A 21,839-nucleotide genomic window follows, 5' to 3' on the forward strand; every position below is an offset into this window, starting at 1 on the left:
TATGAAACTAGACTATCGCCTTCACTTTGTGGAATAATTATTAACAATTAAAACGCGATAGAAATGGGATTATTTACATTTTAGTGTGCTCATCGAGGACAAGGGAGACAACTTTTGAAGAAAACATTCACAAAATGTGAAGTTGAGAAAATATATTCTATTTTTGGTTTGATTTTGTTGGGGAGAGGTGGAACGCAGACCCAGATATACATGAAGTGCACACCAGTCCACACGATGCATGATCAGGTAAGTTTACAACCACTAATAATTTTAAGTACTAATATCAGCTGGCACTTCAACACAAGCAGGTGTCTTGTAAACTTGAATTCATACGTATAAATTCCACTTTAGTTGAAACATGAAAATAGTTGACTGTGTGTGAAACTAGACTATCGCCTTCACTTTGTGGAATAATTATTAACAATTATAACGCGATAGAAATGGGATTATTTACATTTTAGTGTGCTCATCGAGGACAAGGGAGACAACTTTTGAAGAAAATATTACAAAATGTGAAGTTGAGAAAATATATTCTATTTTTGGTTTGATTTTGTTGGGGAGAGGTGGAACGCAGACCCAGATATACATGAAGTGCACACCAGTCCACACGATGCATGATCAGGTAAGTTTACAACCACTAATAATTTTAAGTACTAATATCAGCTGGCACTTCAACACAAGCAGGTGTCTTGTAAACTTGAATTCATACGTATAAATTCCACTTTAGTTGAAACATGAAAATAGTTGACTGTGTATGACACTAGACTATGGCCTTCACTTTGTGGAATAATTATTAACAATTAAAACGCGATAGAAATGGGATTATTTACATTTTAGTGTGCTCATTGAGGACAAGGGAGAGAACTTTCAAGAAAATATTACAAAATGTGAAGTTGAGAAAATATATTCTATTTTTGGTTTGATTTTGTTGGGGAGAGGTGGAACACAGAGCCAGATATACATGAAATACACACCAGTCCACACGATGCATGATCAGGTAAGTTTACAACCACTAATAATTTTAAGTACTAATATCAGCTGGCACTTCAACACAAGCAGGTGTCTTGTAAACTTGAATTCATACGTATAAATTCCACTTTAGTTGAAACATGAAAATAGTTGACTGTGTATGAAACTAGACTATGGTCTTCACTTTGTGGAATAATTATTAACAATTAAAACACGATAGAAATGGGATTATTTACATTTTAGTGTGCTCATCGAGAACAAGGGAGACAACTTTCAAGAAAACATTCACAAAATGTGAAGTTGAGAAAACATATTTTATTTTTGGTTTGATTTTGTTGGGGAGAGGTGGAACGCAGACCCAGATATACATGAAATGTACACCAGTCCACACGACGCATGATCAGGTAAGTTTACAACCACTAATAATTTTAAGTACTAATATCAGCTGGCACTTCAAAACAAGCAGGTGTCTTGTAAACTTGAATTCATACGTATAAATTCCACTTTAGTTGAAACATGAAAATAGTTGACTGTGTATGACACTAGACTATCGCCTTCACTTTGTGGAATAATTATTAACAATTAAAACGCGATAGAAATGGGATTATTTACATTTTAGTGTGCTCATCGAGGACAAGGGAGACAACTTTTGAAGAAAACATTCACAAAATGTGAAGTTGAGAAAATATATTCTATTTTTGGTTTGATTTTGTTGGGGAGAGGTGGAACGCAGACCCAGATATACATGAAGTGCACACCAGTCCACATGATGCATGATCAGGTAAGTTTACAACCACTAATAATTTTAAGTACTAATATCAGCTGGCACTTCAACACAAGCAAGTGTCTTGTAAACTTGAATTCATACGTATAAATTCCACTTTAGTTGAAACATGAAAATAATTGACTGTGTATGACACTAGACTATGGCCTTCACTTTGTGGAATAATTATTAACAATTAAAACGCGATAGAAATGGGATTATTTACATTTTAGTGTGCTCATCGAGGACAAGGGAGACAACTTTCAAGAAAATATTACAAAATGTGAAGTTGAGAAAATATATTCTATTTTTGGTTTGAGTTTGTTGGGGAGAGGTGGAACACAGAGCCAGATATACATGAAATACACACCAGTCCACACGATGCATGATCAGGTAAGTTTACAACCACTAATAATTTTAAGTACTAATATCAGCTGGCACTTCAACACAAGCAGGTGTCTTGTAAACTTGAATTCATACGTATAAATTCCACTTTAGTTGAAACATGAAAATAGTTGACTGTGTATGAAACTAGACTATCGCCTTCACTTTGTGGAATAATTATTAACAATTAAAACGCGATAGAAATGGGATTATTTACATTTTAGTGTGCTCATCGAGAAGAAGGGAGACAACTTTCAAGAAAACATTCACAAAATGTGAAGTTGAAAAAATATATTTTATTTTTGGTTTGATTTTGTTGGGGAGAGGTGGAACGCAGACCCAGATATACATGAAATGTACACCAGTCCACACGATGCATGATCAGGTAAGTTTACAACCACTAATAATTTTAACCACTAATATCAGCTGGCACTTCAAAACAAGCAGGTGTCTTGTAAACTTGAATTCATACGTATAAATTCCACTTTAGTTGAAACATGAAAATAGTTGACTGTGTATGACACTAGACTATCGCCTTCACTTTGTGGAATAATTATTAACAATTAAAACGCGATAGAAATGGGATTATTTACATTTTAGTGTGCTCATCGAGGACAAGGGAGACAACTTTTGAAGAAAACATTCACAAAATGTGAAGTTGAGAAAATATATTCTATTTTTGGTTTGATTTTGTTGGGGAGAGGTGGAACGCAGACCCAGATATACATGAAGTGCACACCAGTCCACACGATGCATGATCAGGTAAGTTTACAACCACTAATAATTTTAAGTACTAATATCAGCTGGCACTTCAACACAAGCAGGTGTCTTGTAAACTTGAATTCATACGTATAAATTCCACTTTAGTTGAAACATGAAAATAGTTGACTGTGTGTGAAACTAGACTATCGCCTTCACTTTGTGGAATAATTATTAACAATTATAACGCGATAGAAATGGGATTATTTACATTTTAGTGTGCTCATCGAGGACAAGGGAGACAACTTTTGAAGAAAACATTCACAAAATGTGAAGTTGAGAAAATATATTCTATTTTTGGTTTGATTTTGTTGGGGAGAGGTGGAACGCAGACCCAGATATACATGAAGTGCACACCAGTCCACACGATGCATGATCAGGTAAGTTTACAACCACTAATAATTTTAAGTACTAATATCAGCTGGCACTTCAACACAAGCAGGTGTCTTGTAAACTTGAATTCATACGTATAAATTCCACTTTAGTTGAAACATGAAAATAGTTGACTGTGTATGACACTAGACTATGGCCTTCACTTTGTGGAATAATTATTAACAATTAAAACGCGATAGAAATGGGATTATTTACATTTTAGTGTGCTCATCGAGGACAAGGGAGAGAACTTTCAAGAAAATATTACAAAATGTGAAGTTGAGAAAATATATTCTATTTTTGGTTTGATTTTGTTGGGGAGAGGTGGAACACAGAGCCAGATATACATGAAATACACACCAGTCCACACGATGCATGATCAGGTAAGTTTACAACCACTAATAATTTTAAGTACTAATATCAGCTGGCACTTCAACACAAGCAGGTGTCTTGTAAACTTGAATTCATATGTATAAATTCCACTTTAGTTGAAACATGAAAATAGTTGACTGTGTATGAAACTAGACTATCGCCTTCACTTTGTGGAATAATTATTAACAATTAAAACACGATAGAAATGGGATTATTTACATTTTAATGTGCTCATCGAGAACAAGGGAGACAACTTTCAAGAAAACATTCACAAAATGTGAAGTTGAAAAAATATATTTTATTTTTGGTTTGATTTTGTTGGGGAGAGGTGGAACGCAGACCCAGATATACATGAAATGTACACCAGTCCACACGACGCATGATCAGGTAAGTTTACAACCACTAATAATTTTAAGTACTAATATCAGCTGGCACTTCAAAACAAGCAGGTGTCTTGTAAACTTGAATTCATGCGTATAAATTCCACTTTAGTTGAAACATGAAAATAGTTGACTGTGTATGACACTAGACTATCGCCTTCACTTTGTGGAATAATTATTAACAATTAAAACGCGATAGAAATGGGATTATTTACATTTTAGTGTGCTCATCGAGGACAAGGGAGACAACTTTTGAAGAAAACATTCACAAAATGTGAAGTTGAGAAAATATATTCTATTTTTGGTTTGATTTTGTTGGGGAGAGGTGGAACGCAGACCCAGATATACATGAAGTGCACACCAGTCCACACGATGCATGATCAGGTAAGTTTACAACCACTAATAATTTTAAGTACTAATATCAGCTGGCACTTCAACACAAGCAGGTGTCTTGTAAACTTGAATTCATACGTATAAATTCCACTTTAGTTGAAACATGAAAATAGTTGACTGTGTGTGAAACTAGACTATCGCCTTCACTTTGTGGAATAATTATTAACAATTATAACACGATAGAAATGGGATTATTTACATTTTAGTGTGCTCATCGAGGACAAGGGAGAGAACTTTCAAGAAAATATTACAAAATGTGAAGTTGAGAAAATATATTCTATTTTTGGTTTGATTTTGTTGGGGAGAGGTGGAACACAGAGCCAGATATACATGAAATACACACCAGTCCACACGATGCATGATCAGGTAAGTTTACAACCACTAATAATTTTAAGTACTAATATCAGCTGGCACTTCAACACAAGCAGGTGTCTTGTAAACTTGAATTCATATGTATAAATTCCACTTTAGTTGAAACATGAAAATAGTTGACTGTGTATGACACTAGACTATCGCCTTCACTTTGTGGAATAATTATTAACAATTAAAACGCGATAGAAATGGGATTATTTACATTTTAGTGTGCTCATCGAGGACAAGGGAGACAACTTTTGAAGAAAACATTCACAAAATGTGAAGTTGAGAAAATATATTCTATTTTTGGTTTGATTTTGTTGGGGAGAGGTGGAACGCAGACCCAGATATACATGAAGTGCACACCAGTCCACACGATGCATGATCAGGTAAGTTTACAACCACTAATAATTTTAAGTACTAATATCAGCTGGCACTTCAACACAAGCAGGTGTCTTGTAAACTTGAATTCATACGTATAAATTCCACTTTAGTTGAAACATGAAAATAGTTGACTGTGTGTGAAACTAGACTATCGCCTTCACTTTGTGGAATAATTATTAACAATTAAAACGCGATAGAAATGGGATTATTTACATTTTAGTGTGCTCATCGAGAAGAAGGGAGACAACTTTAAAGAAAACATTCACAAAATGTGAAGTTGAGAAAATATATTCTATTTTTGGTTTGATTTTGTTGGGGAGAGGTGGAACACAGAGCCAGATATACATGAAATGCACACCAGTCCACAACGATGCATGATCAGGTAAGTTTACAACCACTAATAATTTTAAGTACTAATATCAGCTGGCACTTCAACACAAGCAGGTGTCTTGTAAACTTGAATTCATACGTATAAATTCCACTTTAGTTGAAACATGAAAATAGTTGACTGTGTATGACACTAGACTATGACCTTCACTTTGTGGAATAATTATTAACAATTAAAACGCGATAGAAATGGGATTATTTACATTTTAGTGTGCTCATCGAGGACAAGGGAGACAACTTTTGAAGAAAACATTCACAAAATGTGAAGTTGAGAAAATATATTCTATTTTTGGTTTGATTTTGTTGGGGAGAGGTGGAACGCAGACCCAGATATACATGAAGTGCACACCAGTCCACACGATGCATGATCAGGTAAGTTTACAACCACTAATAATTTTAAGTACTAATATCAGCTGGCACTTCAACACAAGCAGGTGTCTTGTAAACTTGAATTCATACGTATAAATTCCACTTTAGTTGAAACATGAAAATAATTGACTGTGTATGACACTAGACTATGGCCTTCACTTTGTGGAATAATTATTAACAATTAAAACGCGATAGAAATGGGATTATTTACATTTTAGTGTGCTCATCGAGGACAAGGGAGACAACTTTTGAAGAAAACATTCACAAAATGTGAAGTTGAGAAAATATATTCTATTTTTGGTTTGATTTTGTTGGGGAGAGGTGGAACGCAGACCCAGATATACATGAAGTGCACACCAGTCCACATGATGCATGATCAGGTAAGTTTACAACCACTAATAATTTTAAGTACTAATATCAGCTGGCACTTCAACACAAGCAAGTGTCTTGTAAACTTGAATTCATACGTATAAATTCCACTTTAGTTGAAACATGAAAATAATTGACTGTGTATGACACTAGACTATGGCCTTCACTTTGTGGAATAATTATTAACAATTAAAACGCGATAGAAATGGGATTATTTACATTTTAGTGTGCTCATCGAGGACAAGGGAGAGAACTTTCAAGAAAATATTACAAAATGTGAAGTTGAGAAAATATATTCTATTTTTGGTTTGATTTTGTTGGGGAGAGGTGGAACACAGAGCCAGATATACATGAAATACACACCAGTCCACACGATGCATGATCAGGTAAGTTTACAACCACTAATAATTTTAAGTACTAATATCAGCTGGCACTTCAACACAAGCAGGTGTCTTGTAAACTTGAATTCATATGTATAAATTCCACTTTAGTTGAAACATGAAAATAGTTGACTGTGTATGACACTAGACTATCGCCTTCACTTTGTGGAATAATTATTAACAATTAAAACGCGATAGAAATGGGATTATTTACATTTTAGTGTGCTCATCGAGGACAAGGGAGACAACTTTTGAAGAAAACATTCACAAAATGTGAAGTTGAGAAAATATATTCTATTTTTGGTTTGATTTTGTTGGGGAGAGGTGGAACGCAGACGCAGATATACATGAAGTGCACACCAGTCCACACGATGCATGATCAGGTAAGTTTACAACCACTAATAATTTTAAGTACTAATATCAGCTGGCACTTCAACACAAGCAGGTGTCTTGTAAACTTGAATTCATACGTATAAATTCCACTTTAGTTGAAACATGAAAATAGTTGACTGTGTGTGAAACTAGACTATCGCCTTCACTTTGTGGAATAATTATTAACAATTAAAACGCGATAGAAATGGGATTATTTACATTTTAGTGTGCTCATCGAGAAGAAGGGAGACAACTTTAAAGAAAACATTCACAAAATGTGAAGTTGAGAAAATATATTCTATTTTTGGTTTGATTTTGTTGGGGAGAGGTGGAACACAGAGCCAGATATACATGAAATGCACACCAGTCCACAACGATGCATGATCAGGTAAGTTTACAACCACTAATAATTTTAAGTACTAATATCAGCTGGCACTTCAACACAAGCAGGTGTCTTGTAAACTTGAATTCATACGTATAAATTCCACTTTAGTTGAAACATGAAAATAGTTGACTGTGTATGACACTAGACTATGACCTTCACTTTGTGGAATAATTATTAACAATTAAAACGCGATAGAAATGGGATTATTTACATTTTAGTGTGCTCATCGAGGACAAGGGAGACAACTTTTGAAGAAAACATTCACAAAATGTGAAGTTGAGAAAATATATTCTATTTTTGGTTTGATTTTGTTGGGGAGAGGTGGAACGCAGACGCAGATATACATGAAGTGCACACCAGTCCACACGATGCATGATCAGGTAAGTTTACAACCACTAATAATTTTAAGTACTAATATCAGCTGGCACTTCAACACAAGCAGGTGTCTTGTAAACTTGAATTCATACGTATAAATTCCACTTTAGTTGAAACATGAAAATAATTGACTGTGTATGACACTAGACTATGGCCTTCACTTTGTGGAATAATTATTAACAATTAAAACGCGATAGAAATGGGATTATTTACATTTTAGTGTGCTCATCGAGGACAAGGGAGAGAACTTTCAAGAAAATATTACAAAATGTGAAGTTGAGAAAATACATTCTATTTTTGGTTTGATTTTGTTGGGGAGAGGTGGAACACAGAGCCAGATATACATGAAATACACACCAGTCCACACGATGCATGATCAGGTAAGTTTACAACCACTAATAATTTTAAGTACTAATATCAGCTGGCACTTCAACACAAGCAGGTGTCTTGTAAACTTGAATTCATATGTATAAATTCCACTTTAGTTGAAACATGAAAATAGTTGACTCTGTATGAAACTAGACTATCGCCTTCACTTTGTGGAATAATTATTAACAATTAAAACACGATAGAAATGGGATTATTTACATTTTAATGTGCTCATCGAGAACAAGGGAGACAACTTTCAAGAAAACATTCACAAAATGTGAAGTTGAAAATATATATTTTATTTTTGGTTTGATTTTGTTGGGGAGAGGTGGAACGCAGACCCAGATATACATGAAATGTACACCAGTCCACACGACGCATGATCAGGTAAGTTTACAACCACTAATAATTTTAAGTACTAATATCAGCTGGCACTTCAAAACAAGCAGGTGTCTTGTAAACTTGAATTCATGCGTATAAATTCCACTTTAGTTGAAACATGAAAATAGTTGACTGTGTATGACACTAGACTATCGCCTTCACTTTGTGGAATAATTATTAACAATTAAAACGCGATAGAAATGGGATTATTTACATTTTAGTGTGCTCATCGAGGACAAGGGAGACAACTTTTGAAGAAAACATTCACAAAATGTGAAGTTGAGAAAATATATTCTATTTTTGGTTTGATTTTGTTGGGGAGAGGTGGAACGCAGACCCAGATATACATGAAGTGCACACCAGTCCACACGATGCATGATCAGGTAAGTTTACAACCACTAATAATTTTAAGTACTAATATCAGCTGGCACTTCAACACAAGCAGGTGTCTTGTAAACTTGATTTCATACGTATAAATTCCACTTTAGTTGAAACATGAAAATAGTTGACTGTGTGTGAAACTAGACTATCGCCTTCACTTTGTGGAATAATTATTAACAATTATAACACGATAGAAATGGGATTATTTACATTTTAGTGTGCTCATCGAGGACAAGGGAGAGAACTTTCAAGAAAATATTACAAAATGTGAAGTTGAGAAAATATATTCTATTTTTGGTTTGATTTTGTTGGGGAGAGGTGGAACACAGAGCCAGATATACATGAAATACACACCAGTCCACACGATGCATGATCAGGTAAGTTTACAACCACTAATAATTTTAAGTACTAATATCAGCTGGCACTTCAACACAAGCAGGTGTCTTGTAAACTTGAATTCATACGTATAAATTCCACTTTAGTTGAAACATGAAAATAGTTGACTGTGTGTGAAACTAGACTATCGCCTTCACTTTGTGGAATAATTATTAACAATTAAAACGCGATAGAAATGGGATTATTTACATTTTAGTGTGCTCATCGAGAAGAAGGGAGACAACTTTAAAGAAAACATTCACAAAATGTGAAGTTGAGAAAATATATTCTATTTTTGGTTTGATTTTGTTGGGGAGAGGTGGAACACAGAGCCAGATATACATGAAATGCACACCAGTCCACAACGATGCATGATCAGGTAAGTTTACAACCACTAATAATTTTAAGTACTAATATCAGCTGGCACTTCAACACAAGCAGGTGTCTTGTAAACTTGAATTCATACGTATAAATTCCACTTTAGTTGAAACATGAAAATAGTTGACTGTGTATGACACTAGACTATGACCTTCACTTTGTGGAATAATTATTAACAATTAAAACGCGATAGAAATGGGATTATTTACATTTTAGTGTGCTCATCGAGGACAAGGGAGACAACTTTTGAAGAAAACATTCACAAAATGTGAAGTTGAGAAAATATATTCTATTTTTGGTTTGATTTTGTTGGGGAGAGGTGGAACGCAGACCCAGATATACATGAAGTGCACACCAGTCCACATGATGCATGATCAGGTAAGTTTACAACCACTAATAATTTTAAGTACTAATATCAGCTGGCACTTCAACACAAGCAAGTGTCTTGTAAACTTGAATTCATACGTATAAATTCCACTTTAGTTGAAACATGAAAATAATTGACTGTGTATGACACTAGACTATGGCCTTCACTTTGTGGAATAATTATTAACAATTAAAACGCGATAGAAATGGGATTATTTACATTTTAGTGTGCTCATCGAGGACAAGGGAGAGAACTTTCAAGAAAATATTACAAAATGTGAAGTTGAGAAAATATATTCTATTTTTGGTTTGATTTTGTTGGGGAGAGGTGGAACACAGAGCCAGATATACATGAAATACACACCAGTCCACACGATGCATGATCAGGTAAGTTTACAACCACTAATAATTTTAAGTACTAATATCAGCTGGCACTTCAACACAAGCAGGTGTCTTGTAAACTTGAATTCATATGTATAAATTCCACTTTAGTTGAAACATGAAAATAGTTGACTGTGTATGACACTAGACTATCGCCTTCACTTTGTGGAATAATTATTAACAATTAAAACGCGATAGAAATGGGATTATTTACATTTTAGTGTGCTCATCGAGGACAAGGGAGACAACTTTTGAAGAAAACATTCACAAAATGTGAAGTTGAGAAAATATATTCTATTTTTGGTTTGATTTTGTTGGGGAGAGGTGGAACGCAGACGCAGATATACATGAAGTGCACACCAGTCCACACGATGCATGATCAGGTAAGTTTACAACCACTAATAATTTTAAGTACTAATATCAGCTGGCACTTCAACACAAGCAGGTGTCTTGTAAACTTGAATTCATACGTATAAATTCCACTTTAGTTGAAACATGAAAATAGTTGACTGTGTGTGAAACTAGACTATCGCCTTCACTTTGTGGAATAATTATTAACAATTAAAACGCGATAGAAATGGGATTATTTACATTTTAGTGTGCTCATCGAGAAGAAGGGAGACAACTTTAAAGAAAACATTCACAAAATGTGAAGTTGAGAAAATATATTCTATTTTTGGTTTGATTTTGTTGGGGAGAGGTGGAACACAGAGCCAGATATACATGAAATGCACACCAGTCCACAACGATGCATGATCAGGTAAGTTTACAACCACTAATAATTTTAAGTACTAATATCAGCTGGCACTTCAACACAAGCAGGTGTCTTGTAAACTTGAATTCATACGTATAAATTCCACTTTAGTTGAAACATGAAAATAGTTGACTGTGTATGACACTAGACTATGACCTTCACTTTGTGGAATAATTATTAACAATTAAAACGCGATAGAAATGGGATTATTTACATTTTAGTGTGCTCATCGAGGACAAGGGAGACAACTTTTGAAGAAAACATTCACAAAATGTGAAGTTGAGAAAATATATTCTATTTTTGGTTTGATTTTGTTGGGGAGAGGTGGAACGCAGACGCAGATATACATGAAGTGCACACCAGTCCACACGATGCATGATCAGGTAAGTTTACAACCACTAATAATTTTAAGTACTAATATCAGCTGGCACTTCAACACAAGCAGGTGTCTTGTAAACTTGAATTCATACGTATAAATTCCACTTTAGTTGAAACATGAAAATAATTGACTGTGTATGACACTAGACTATGGCCTTCACTTTGTGGAATAATTATTAACAATTAAAACGCGATAGAAATGGGATTATTTACATTTTAGTGTGCTCATCGAGGACAAGGGAGAGAACTTTCAAGAAAATATTACAAAATGTGAAGTTGAGAAAATACATTCTATTTTTGGTTTGATTTTGTTGGGGAGAGGTGGAACACAGAGCCAGATATACATGAAATACACACCAGTCCACACGATGCATGATCAGGTAAGTTTACAACCACTAATAATTTTAAGTACTAATATCAGCTGGCACTTCAACACAAGCAGGTGTCTTGTAAACTTGAATTCATATGTATAAATTCCACTTTAGTTGAAACATGAAAATAGTTGACTCTGTATGAAACTAGACTATCGCCTTCACTTTGTGGAATAATTATTAACAATTAAAACACGATAGAAATGGGATTATTTACATTTTAATGTGCTCATCGAGAACAAGGGAGACAACTTTCAAGAAAACATTCACAAAATGTGAAGTTGAAAATATATATTTTATTTTTGGTTTGATTTTGTTGGGGAGAGGTGGAACGCAGACCCAGATATACATGAAATGTACACCAGTCCACACGACGCATGATCAGGTAAGTTTACAACCACTAATAATTTTAAGTACTAATATCAGCTGGCACTTCAAAACAAGCAGGTGTCTTGTAAACTTGAATTCATGCGTATAAATTCCACTTTAGTTGAAACATGAAAATAGTTGACTGTGTATGACACTAGACTATCGCCTTCACTTTGTGGAATAATTATTAACAATTAAAACGCGATAGAAATGGGATTATTTACATTTTAGTGTGCTCATCGAGGACAAGGGAGACAACTTTTGAAGAAAACATTCACAAAATGTGAAGTTGAGAAAATATATTCTATTTTTGGTTTGATTTTGTTGGGGAGAGGTGGAACGCAGACCCAGATATACATGAAGTGCACACCAGTCCACACGATGCATGATCAGGTAAGTTTACAACCACTAATAATTTTAAGTACTAATATCAGCTGGCACTTCAACACAAGCAGGTGTCTTGTAAACTTGATTTCATACGTATAAATTCCACTTTAGTTGAAACATGAAAATAGTTGACTGTGTGTGAAACTAGACTATCGCCTTCACTTTGTGGAATAATTATTAACAATTATAACACGATAGAAATGGGATTATTTACATTTTAGTGTGCTCATCGAGGACAAGGGAGAGAACTTTCAAGAAAATATTACAAAATGTGAAGTTGAGAAAATATATTCTATTTTTGGTTTGATTTTGTTGGGGAGAGGTGGAACACAGAGCCAGATATACATGAAATACACACCAGTCCACACGATGCATGATCAGGTAAGTTTACAACCACTAATAATTTTAAGTACTAATATCAGCTGGCACTTCAACACAAGCAGGTGTCTTGTAAACTTGAATTCATATGTATAAATTCCACTTTAGTTGAAACATGAAAATAGTTGACTGTGTATGACACTAGACTATCGCCTTCACTTTGTGGAATAATTATTAACAATTAAAACGCGATAGAAATGGGATTATTTACATTTTAGTGTGCTCATCGAGGACAAGGGAGACAACTTTTGAAGAAAACATTCACAAAATGTGAAGTTGAGAAAATATATTCTATTTTTGGTTTGATTTTGTTGGGGAGAGGTGGAACGCAGACCCAGATATACATGAAGTGCACACCAGTCCACACGATGCATGATCAGGTAAGTTTACAACCACTAATAATTTTAAGTACTAATATCAGCTGGCACTTCAACACAAGCAGGTGTCTTGTAAACTTGAATTCATACGTATAAATTCCACTTTAGTTGAAACATGAAAATAGTTGACTGTGTGTGAAACTAGACTATCGCCTTCACTTTGTGGAATAATTATTAACAATTAAAACGCGATAGAAATGGGATTATTTACATTTTAGTGTGCTCATCGAGAAGAAGGGAGACAACTTTAAAGAAAACATTCACAAAATGTGAAGTTGAGAAAATATATTCTATTTTTGGTTTGATTTTGTTGGGGAGAGGTGGAACACAGAGCCAGATATACATGAAATGCACACCAGTCCACAACGATGCATGATCAGGTAAGTTTACAACCACTAATAATTTTAAGTACTAATATCAGCTGGCACTTCAACACAAGCAGGTGTCTTGTAAACTTGAATTCATACGTATAAATTCCACTTTAGTTGAAACATGAAAATAGTTGACTGTGTATGACACTAGACTATGACCTTCACTTTGTGGAATAATTATTAACAATTAAAACGCGATAGAAATGGGATTATTTACATTTTAGTGTGCTCATCGAGAACAAGGGAGACAACTTTTGAAGAAAACATTCACAAAATGTGAAGTTGAGAAAATATATTCTATTTTTGGTTTGATTTTGTTGGGGAGAGGTGGAACGCAGACCCAGATATACATGAAGTGCACACCAGTCCACACGACGCATGATCAGGTAAGTTTACAACCACTAATAATTTTAAGTACTAATATCAGCTGGCACTTCAAAACAAGCAGGTGTCTTGTAAACTTGAATTCATACGTATAAATTCCACTTTAGTTGAAACATGAAAATAGTTGACTGTGTATGACACTAGACTATCGCCTTCACTTTGTGGAATAATTATTAACAATTAAAACGCGATAGAAATGGGATTATTTACATTTTAGTGTGCTCATCGAGGACAAGGGAGACAACTTTTGAAGAAAACATTCACAAAATGTGAAGTTGAGAAAATATATTCTATTTTTGGTTTGATTTTGTTGGGGAGAGGTGGAACGCAGACCCAGATATACATGAAGTGCACACCAGTCCACACGATGCATGATCAGGTAAGTTTACAACCACTAATAATTTTAAGTACTAATATCAGCTGGCACTTCAACACAAGCAGGTGTCTTGTAAACTTGAATTCATACGTATAAATTCCACTTTAGTTGAAACATGAAAATAGTTGACTGTGTGTGAAACTAGACTATCGCCTTCACTTTGTGGAATAATTATTAACAATTATAACACGATAGAAATGGGATTATTTACATTTTAGTGTGCTCATCGAGGACAAGGGAGACAACTTTTGAAGAAAACATTCACAAAATGTGAAGTTGAGAAAATATATTCTATTTTTGGTTTGATTTTGTTGGGGAGAGGTGGAACACAGAGCCAGATATACATGAAATGCACACCAGTCCACAACGATGCATGATCAGGTAAGTTTACAACCACTAATAATTTTAAGTACTAATATCAGCTGGCACTTCAACACAAGCAGGTGTCTTGTAAACTTGAATTCATACGTATAAATTCCACTTTAGTTGAAACATGAAAATAGTTGACTGTGTATGACACTAGACTATGACCTTCACTTTGTGGAATAATTATTAACAATTAAAACGCGATAGAAATGGGATTATTTACATTTTAGTGTGCTCATCGAGGACAAGGGAGACAACTTTTGAAGAAAACATTCACAAAATGTGAAGTTGAGAAAATATATTCTATTTTTGGTTTGATTTTGTTGGGGAGAGGTGGAACGCAGACCCAGATATACATGAAGTGCACACCAGTCCACACGATGCATGATCAGGTAAGTTTACAACCACTAATAATTTTAAGTACTAATATCAGCTGGCACTTCAACACAAGCAGGTGTCTTGTAAACTTGAATTCATACGTATAAATTCCACTTTAGTTGAAACATGAAAATAATTGACTGTGTATGACACTAGACTATGGCCTTCACTTTGTGGAATAATTATTAACAATTAAAACGCGATAGAAATGGGATTATTTACATTTTAGTGTGCTCATCGAGGACAAGGGAGACAACTTTCAAGAAAATATTACAAAATGTGAAGTTGAGAAAATATATTCTATTTTTGGTTTGATTTTGTTGGGGAGAGGTGGAACACAGAGCCAGATATACATGAAATACACACCAGTCCACACGATGCATGATCAGGTAAGTTTACAACCACTAATAATTTTAAGTACTAATATCAGCTGGCACTTCAACACAAGCAGGTGTCTTGTAAACTTGAATTCATATGTATAAATTCCACTTTAGTTGAAACATGAAAATAGTTGACTGTGTATGAAACTAGACTATCGCCTTCACTTTGTGGAATAATTATTAACAATTAAAACACGATAGAAATGGGATTATTTACATTTTAATGTGCTCATCGAGAACAAGGGAGACAACTTTCAAGAAAACATTCACAAAATGTGAAGTTGAAAAAATATATTTTATTTTTGGTTTGATTTTGTTGGGGAGAGGTGGAACGCAGACCCAGATATACATGAAATGTACACCAGTCCACACGACGCATGATCAGGTAAGTTTACAACCACTAATACTTTTAAGTACTAATATCAGCTGGCACTTCAAAACAAGCAGGTGTCTTGTAAACTTGAATTCATACGTATAAATTCCACTTTAGTTGAAACATGAAAATAGTTGACTGTGTATGACACTAGACTATCGCCTTCACTTTGTGGAATAATTATTAACAATTAAAACGCGATAGAAATGGGATTATTTACATTTTAGTGTGCTCATCGAGGACAAGGGAGACAACTTTTGAAGAAAACATTCACAAAATGTGAAGTTGAGAAAATATATTCTATTTTTGGTTTGATTTTGTTGGGGAGAGGTGGAACGCAGACCCAGATATACATGAAGTGCACACCAGTCCACACGATGCATGATCAGGTAAGTTTACAACCACTAATAATTTTAAGTACTAATATCAGCTGGCACTTCAACACAAGCAGGTGTCTTGTAAACTTGAATTCATACGTATAAATTCCACTTTAGTTGAAACATGAAAATAGTTGACTGTGTGTGAAACTAGACTATCGCCTTCACTTTGTGGAATAATTATTAACAATTATAACACGATAGAAATGGGATTATTTACATTTTAGTGTGCTCATCGAGGACAAGGGAGACAACTTTTGAAGAAAACATTCACAAAATGTGAAGTTGAGAAAATATATTCTATTTTTGGTTTGATTTTGTTGGGGAGAGGTGGAACGCAGACGCAGATATACATGAAGTGCACACCAGTCCACACGATGCATGATCAGGTAAGTTTACAACCACTAATAATTTTAAGTACTAATATCAGCTGGCACTTCAACACAAGCAGGTGTCTTGTAAACTTGAATTCATACGTATAAATTCCACTTTAGTTGAAACATGAAAATAGTTGACTGTGTATGACACTAGACTATGGCCTTCACTTTGTGGAATAATTATTAACAATTAAAACGCGATAGAAATGGGATTATTTACATTTTAGTGTGCTCATCGAGGACAAGGGAGACAACTTTAAAGAAAATATTACAAAATGTGAAGTTGGGAAAATATATTCTATTTATGGTTTGATTTTGTTGGGGAGAGGTGGAACACAGAGCCAGATATACATGAAATACACACCAGTCCACACGATGCATGATCAGGTAAGTTTACAACCACTAATAATTTTAAGTACTAATATCAGCTGGCACTTCAACACAAGCAGGTGTCTTGTAAACTTGAATTCATACGTATAAATTCCACTTTAGTTGAAACATGAAAATAATTGACTGTGTATGAAACTAGACTATCGCCTTCACTTTGTGGAATAATTATTAACAATTAAAACACGATAGAAATGGGATTATTTACATTTTAGTGTGCTCATCGAGAACAAGGGAGACAACTTTCAAGAAAACATTCACAAAATGTGAAGTTGAAAAAATATATTTTATTTTTGGTTTGATTTTGTTGGGGAGAGGTGGAACGCAGACCCAGATATACATGAAATGTACACCAGTCCACACGACGCATGATCAGGTAAGTTTACAACCACTAATAATTTTAAGTACTAATATCAGCTGGCACTTCAAAACAAGCAGGTGTCTTGTAAACTTGAATTCATACGTATAAATTCCACTTTAGTTGAAACATGAAAATAGTTGACTGTGTATGACACTAGACTATCGCCTTCACTTTGTGGAATAATTATTAACAATTAAAACGCGATAGAAATGGGATTATTTACATTTTAGTGTGCTCATCGAGGACAAGGGAGACAACTTTTGAAGAAAACATTCACAAAATGTGAAGTTGAGAAAATATATTCTATTTTTGGTTTGATTTTGTTGGGGAGAGGTGGAACGCAGACCCAGATATACATGAAGTGCACACCAGTCCACACGATGCATGATCAGGTAAGTTTACAACCACTAATAATTTTAAGTACTAATATCAGCTGGCACTTCAACACAAGCAGGTGTCTTGTAAACTTGAATTCATACGTATAAATTCCACTTTAGTTGAAACATGAAAATAGTTGACTGTGTATGAAACTAGACTATCGCCTTCACTTTGTGGAATAATTATTAACAATTATAACGCGATAGAAATGGGATTATTTACATTTTAGTGTGCTCATCGAGGACAAGGGAGACAACTTTTGAAGAAAACATTCACAAAATGTGAAGTTGAGAAAATATATTCTATTTTTGGTTTGATTTTGTTGGGGAGAGGTGGAACGCAGACGCAGATATACATGAAGTGCACACCAGTCCACACGATGCATGATCAGGTAAGTTTACAACCACTAATAATTTTAAGTACTAATATCAGCTGGCACTTCAACACAAGCAGGTGTCTTGTAAACTTGAATTCATACGTATAAATTCCACTTTAGTTGAAACATGAAAATAGTTGACTGTGTATGACACTAGACTATCGCCTTCACTTTCTGGAATAATTATTAACAATTAAAACGCGATAGAAATGGGATTATTTACATTTTAGTGTGCTAATCGAGGACAAGGGAGACAACTTTTGAAGAAAACATTCACAAAATGTGAAGTTGAGAAAATATATTCTATTTTTGGTTTGATTTTGTTGGGGAGAGGTGGAACGCAGACCCAGATATACATGAAGTGCACACCAGTCCACACGATGCATGATCAGGTAAGTTTACAACCACTAATAATTTTAAGTACTAATATCAGCTGGCACTTCAACACAAGCAGGTGTCTTGTAAACTTGAATTCATACGTATAAATTCCACTTTAGTTGAAACATGAAAATAGTTGACTGTGTGTGAAACTAGACTATCGCCTTCACTTTGTGGAATAATTATTAACAATTATAACGCGATAGAAATGGGATTATTTACATTTTAGTGTGCTCATCGAGGACAAGGGAGACAACTTTTGAAGAAAACATTCACAAAATGTGAAGTTGAGAAAATATATTCTATTTTTGGTTTGATTTTGTTGGGGAGAGGTGGAACGCAGACCCAGATATACATGAAGTGCACACCAGTCCACACGATGCATGATCAGGTAAGTTTACAACCACTAATAATTTTAAGTACTAATATCAGCTGGCACTTCAACACAAGCAGGTGTCTTGTAAACTTGAATTCATACGTATAAATTCCACTTTAGTTGAAACATGAAAATAGTTGACTGTGTATGACACTAGACTATGGCCTTCACTTTGTGGAATAATTATTAACAATTAAAACGCGATAGAAATGGGATTATTTACATTTTAGTGTGCTCATCGAGGACAAGGGAGACAACTTTTGAAGAAAACATTCACAAAATGTGAAGTTGAGAAAATATATTCTATTTTTGGTTTGATTTTGTTGGGGAGAGGTGGAACGCAGACGCAGATATACATGAAGTGCACACCAGTCCACACGATGCATGATCAGGTAAGTTTACAACCACTAATAATTTTAAGTACTAATATCAGCTGGCACTTCAACACAAGCAGGTGTCTTGTAAACTTGAATTCATACGTATAAATTCCACTTTAGTTGAAACATGAAAATAGTTGACTGTGTATGACACTAGACTATGGCCTTCACTTTGTGGAATAATTATTAACAATTAAAACGCGATAGAAATGGGATTATTTACATTTTAGTGTGCTCATTGAGGACAAGGGAGACAACTTTAAAGAAAATATTACAAAATGTGAAGTTGAGAAAATATATTCTATTTTTGGTTTGATTTTGTTGGGGAGAGGTGGAACACAGAGCCAGATATACATGAAATACACACCAGTCCACACGATGCATGATCAGGTAAGTTTACAACCACTAATAATTTTAAGTACTAATATCAGCTGGCACTTCAACACAAGCAGGTGTCTTGTAAACTTGAATTCATACGTATAAATTCCACTTTAGTTGAAACATGAAAATAGTTGACTGTGTATGAAACTAGACTATCGCCTTCACTTTGTGGAATAATTATTAACAATTAAAACACGATAGAAATGGGATTATTTACATTTTAGTGTGCTCATCGAGAACAAGGGAGACAACTTTCAAGAAAACATTCACAAAATGTGAAGTTGAGAAAATATATTTTATTTTTGGTTTGATTTTGTTGGGGAGAGGTGGAACGCAGACCCAGATATACATGAAATGTACACCAGTCCACACGACGCATGATCAGGTAAGTTTACAACCACTAATAATTTTAAGTACTAATATCAGCTGGCACTTCAAAACAAGCAGGTGTCTTGTAAACTTGAATTCATACGTATAAATTCCACTTTAGTTGAAACATGAAAATAGTTGACTGTGTATTACACTAGACTATCGACTTCACTTTGTGGAATAATTATTAACAATTAAAACGCGATAGAAATGGGATTATTTACATTTTAGTGTGCTCATCGAGGACAAGGGAGACAACTTTTGAAGAAAACATTCACAAAATGTGAAGTTGAGAAAATATATTCTATTTTTGGTTTGATTTTGTTGGGGAGAGGTGGAACGCAGACCCAGATATACATGAAGTGCACACCAGTCCACATGATGCATGATCAGGTAAGTTTACAACCACTAATAATTTTAAGTACTAATATCAGCTGGCACTTCAACACAAGCAGGTGTCTTGTAAACTTGAATTCATACGTATAAATTCCACTTTAGTTGAAACATGAAAATAGTTGACTCTGTGTGAAACTAGACTATCGCCTTCACTTTGTGGAATAATTATTAACAATTATAACGCGATAGAAATGGGATTATTTACATTTTAGTGTGCTCATCGAGGACAAGGGAGACAACTTTTGAAGAAAACATTCACAAAATGTGAAGTTGAGAAAATATATTCTATTTTTGGTTTGATTTTGTTGGGGAGAGGTGGAACGCAGACGCAGATATACATGAAGTGCACACCAGTCCACACGATGCATGATCAGGTAAGTTTACAACCACTAATAATTTTAAGTACTAATATCAGCTGGCACTTCAACACAAGCAGGTGTCTTGTAAACTTGAATTCATACGTATAAATTCCACTTTAGTTGAAACATGAAAATAGTTGACTGTGTATGACACTAGACTAGACTATGGCCTTCACTTTGTGGAATAATTATTAACAATTAAAACGCGATAGAAATGGGATTATTTACATTTTAGTGTGCTCATCGAGGACAAGGGAGACAACTTTAAAGAAAATATTACAAAATGTGAAGTTGAGAAAATATATTCTATTTATGGTTTGATTTTGTTGGGGAGAGGTGGAACACAGAGCCAGATATACATGAAATACACACCAGTCCACACGATGCATGATCAGGTAAGTTTACAACCACTAATAATTTTAAGTACTAATATCAGCTGGCACTTCAACACAAGCAGGTGTCTTGTAAACTTGAATTCATACGTATAAATTCCACTTTAGTTGAAACATGAAAATAGTTGACTGTGTGTGAAACTAGACTATCGCCTTCACTTTGTGGAATAATTATTAACAATTATAACGCGATAGAAATGGGATTATTTACATTTTAGTGTGCTCATCGAGGACAAGGGAGACAACTTTTGAAGAAAACATTCACAAAATGTGAAGTTGAGAAAATATATTCTATTTTTGGTTTGATTTTGTTGGGGAGAGGTGGAACGCAGACCCAGATATACATGAAGTGCACACCAGTCCACACGATGCATGATCAGGTAAGTTTACAACCACTAATAATTTTAAGTACTAATATCAGCTGGCACTTCAACACAAGCAGGTGTCTTGTAAACTTGAATTCATACGTATAAATTCCACTTTAGTTGAAACATGAAAATAGTTGACTGTGTATG

Source organism: Haliotis cracherodii, unplaced genomic scaffold (genome assembly GCF_022045235.1).
Source record: "Haliotis cracherodii isolate W230 unplaced genomic scaffold, xgHalCrac1.p SCAF_14, whole genome shotgun sequence".
In the NCBI taxonomy this organism is placed as follows: domain Eukaryota; kingdom Metazoa; phylum Mollusca; class Gastropoda; order Lepetellida; family Haliotidae; genus Haliotis; species Haliotis cracherodii.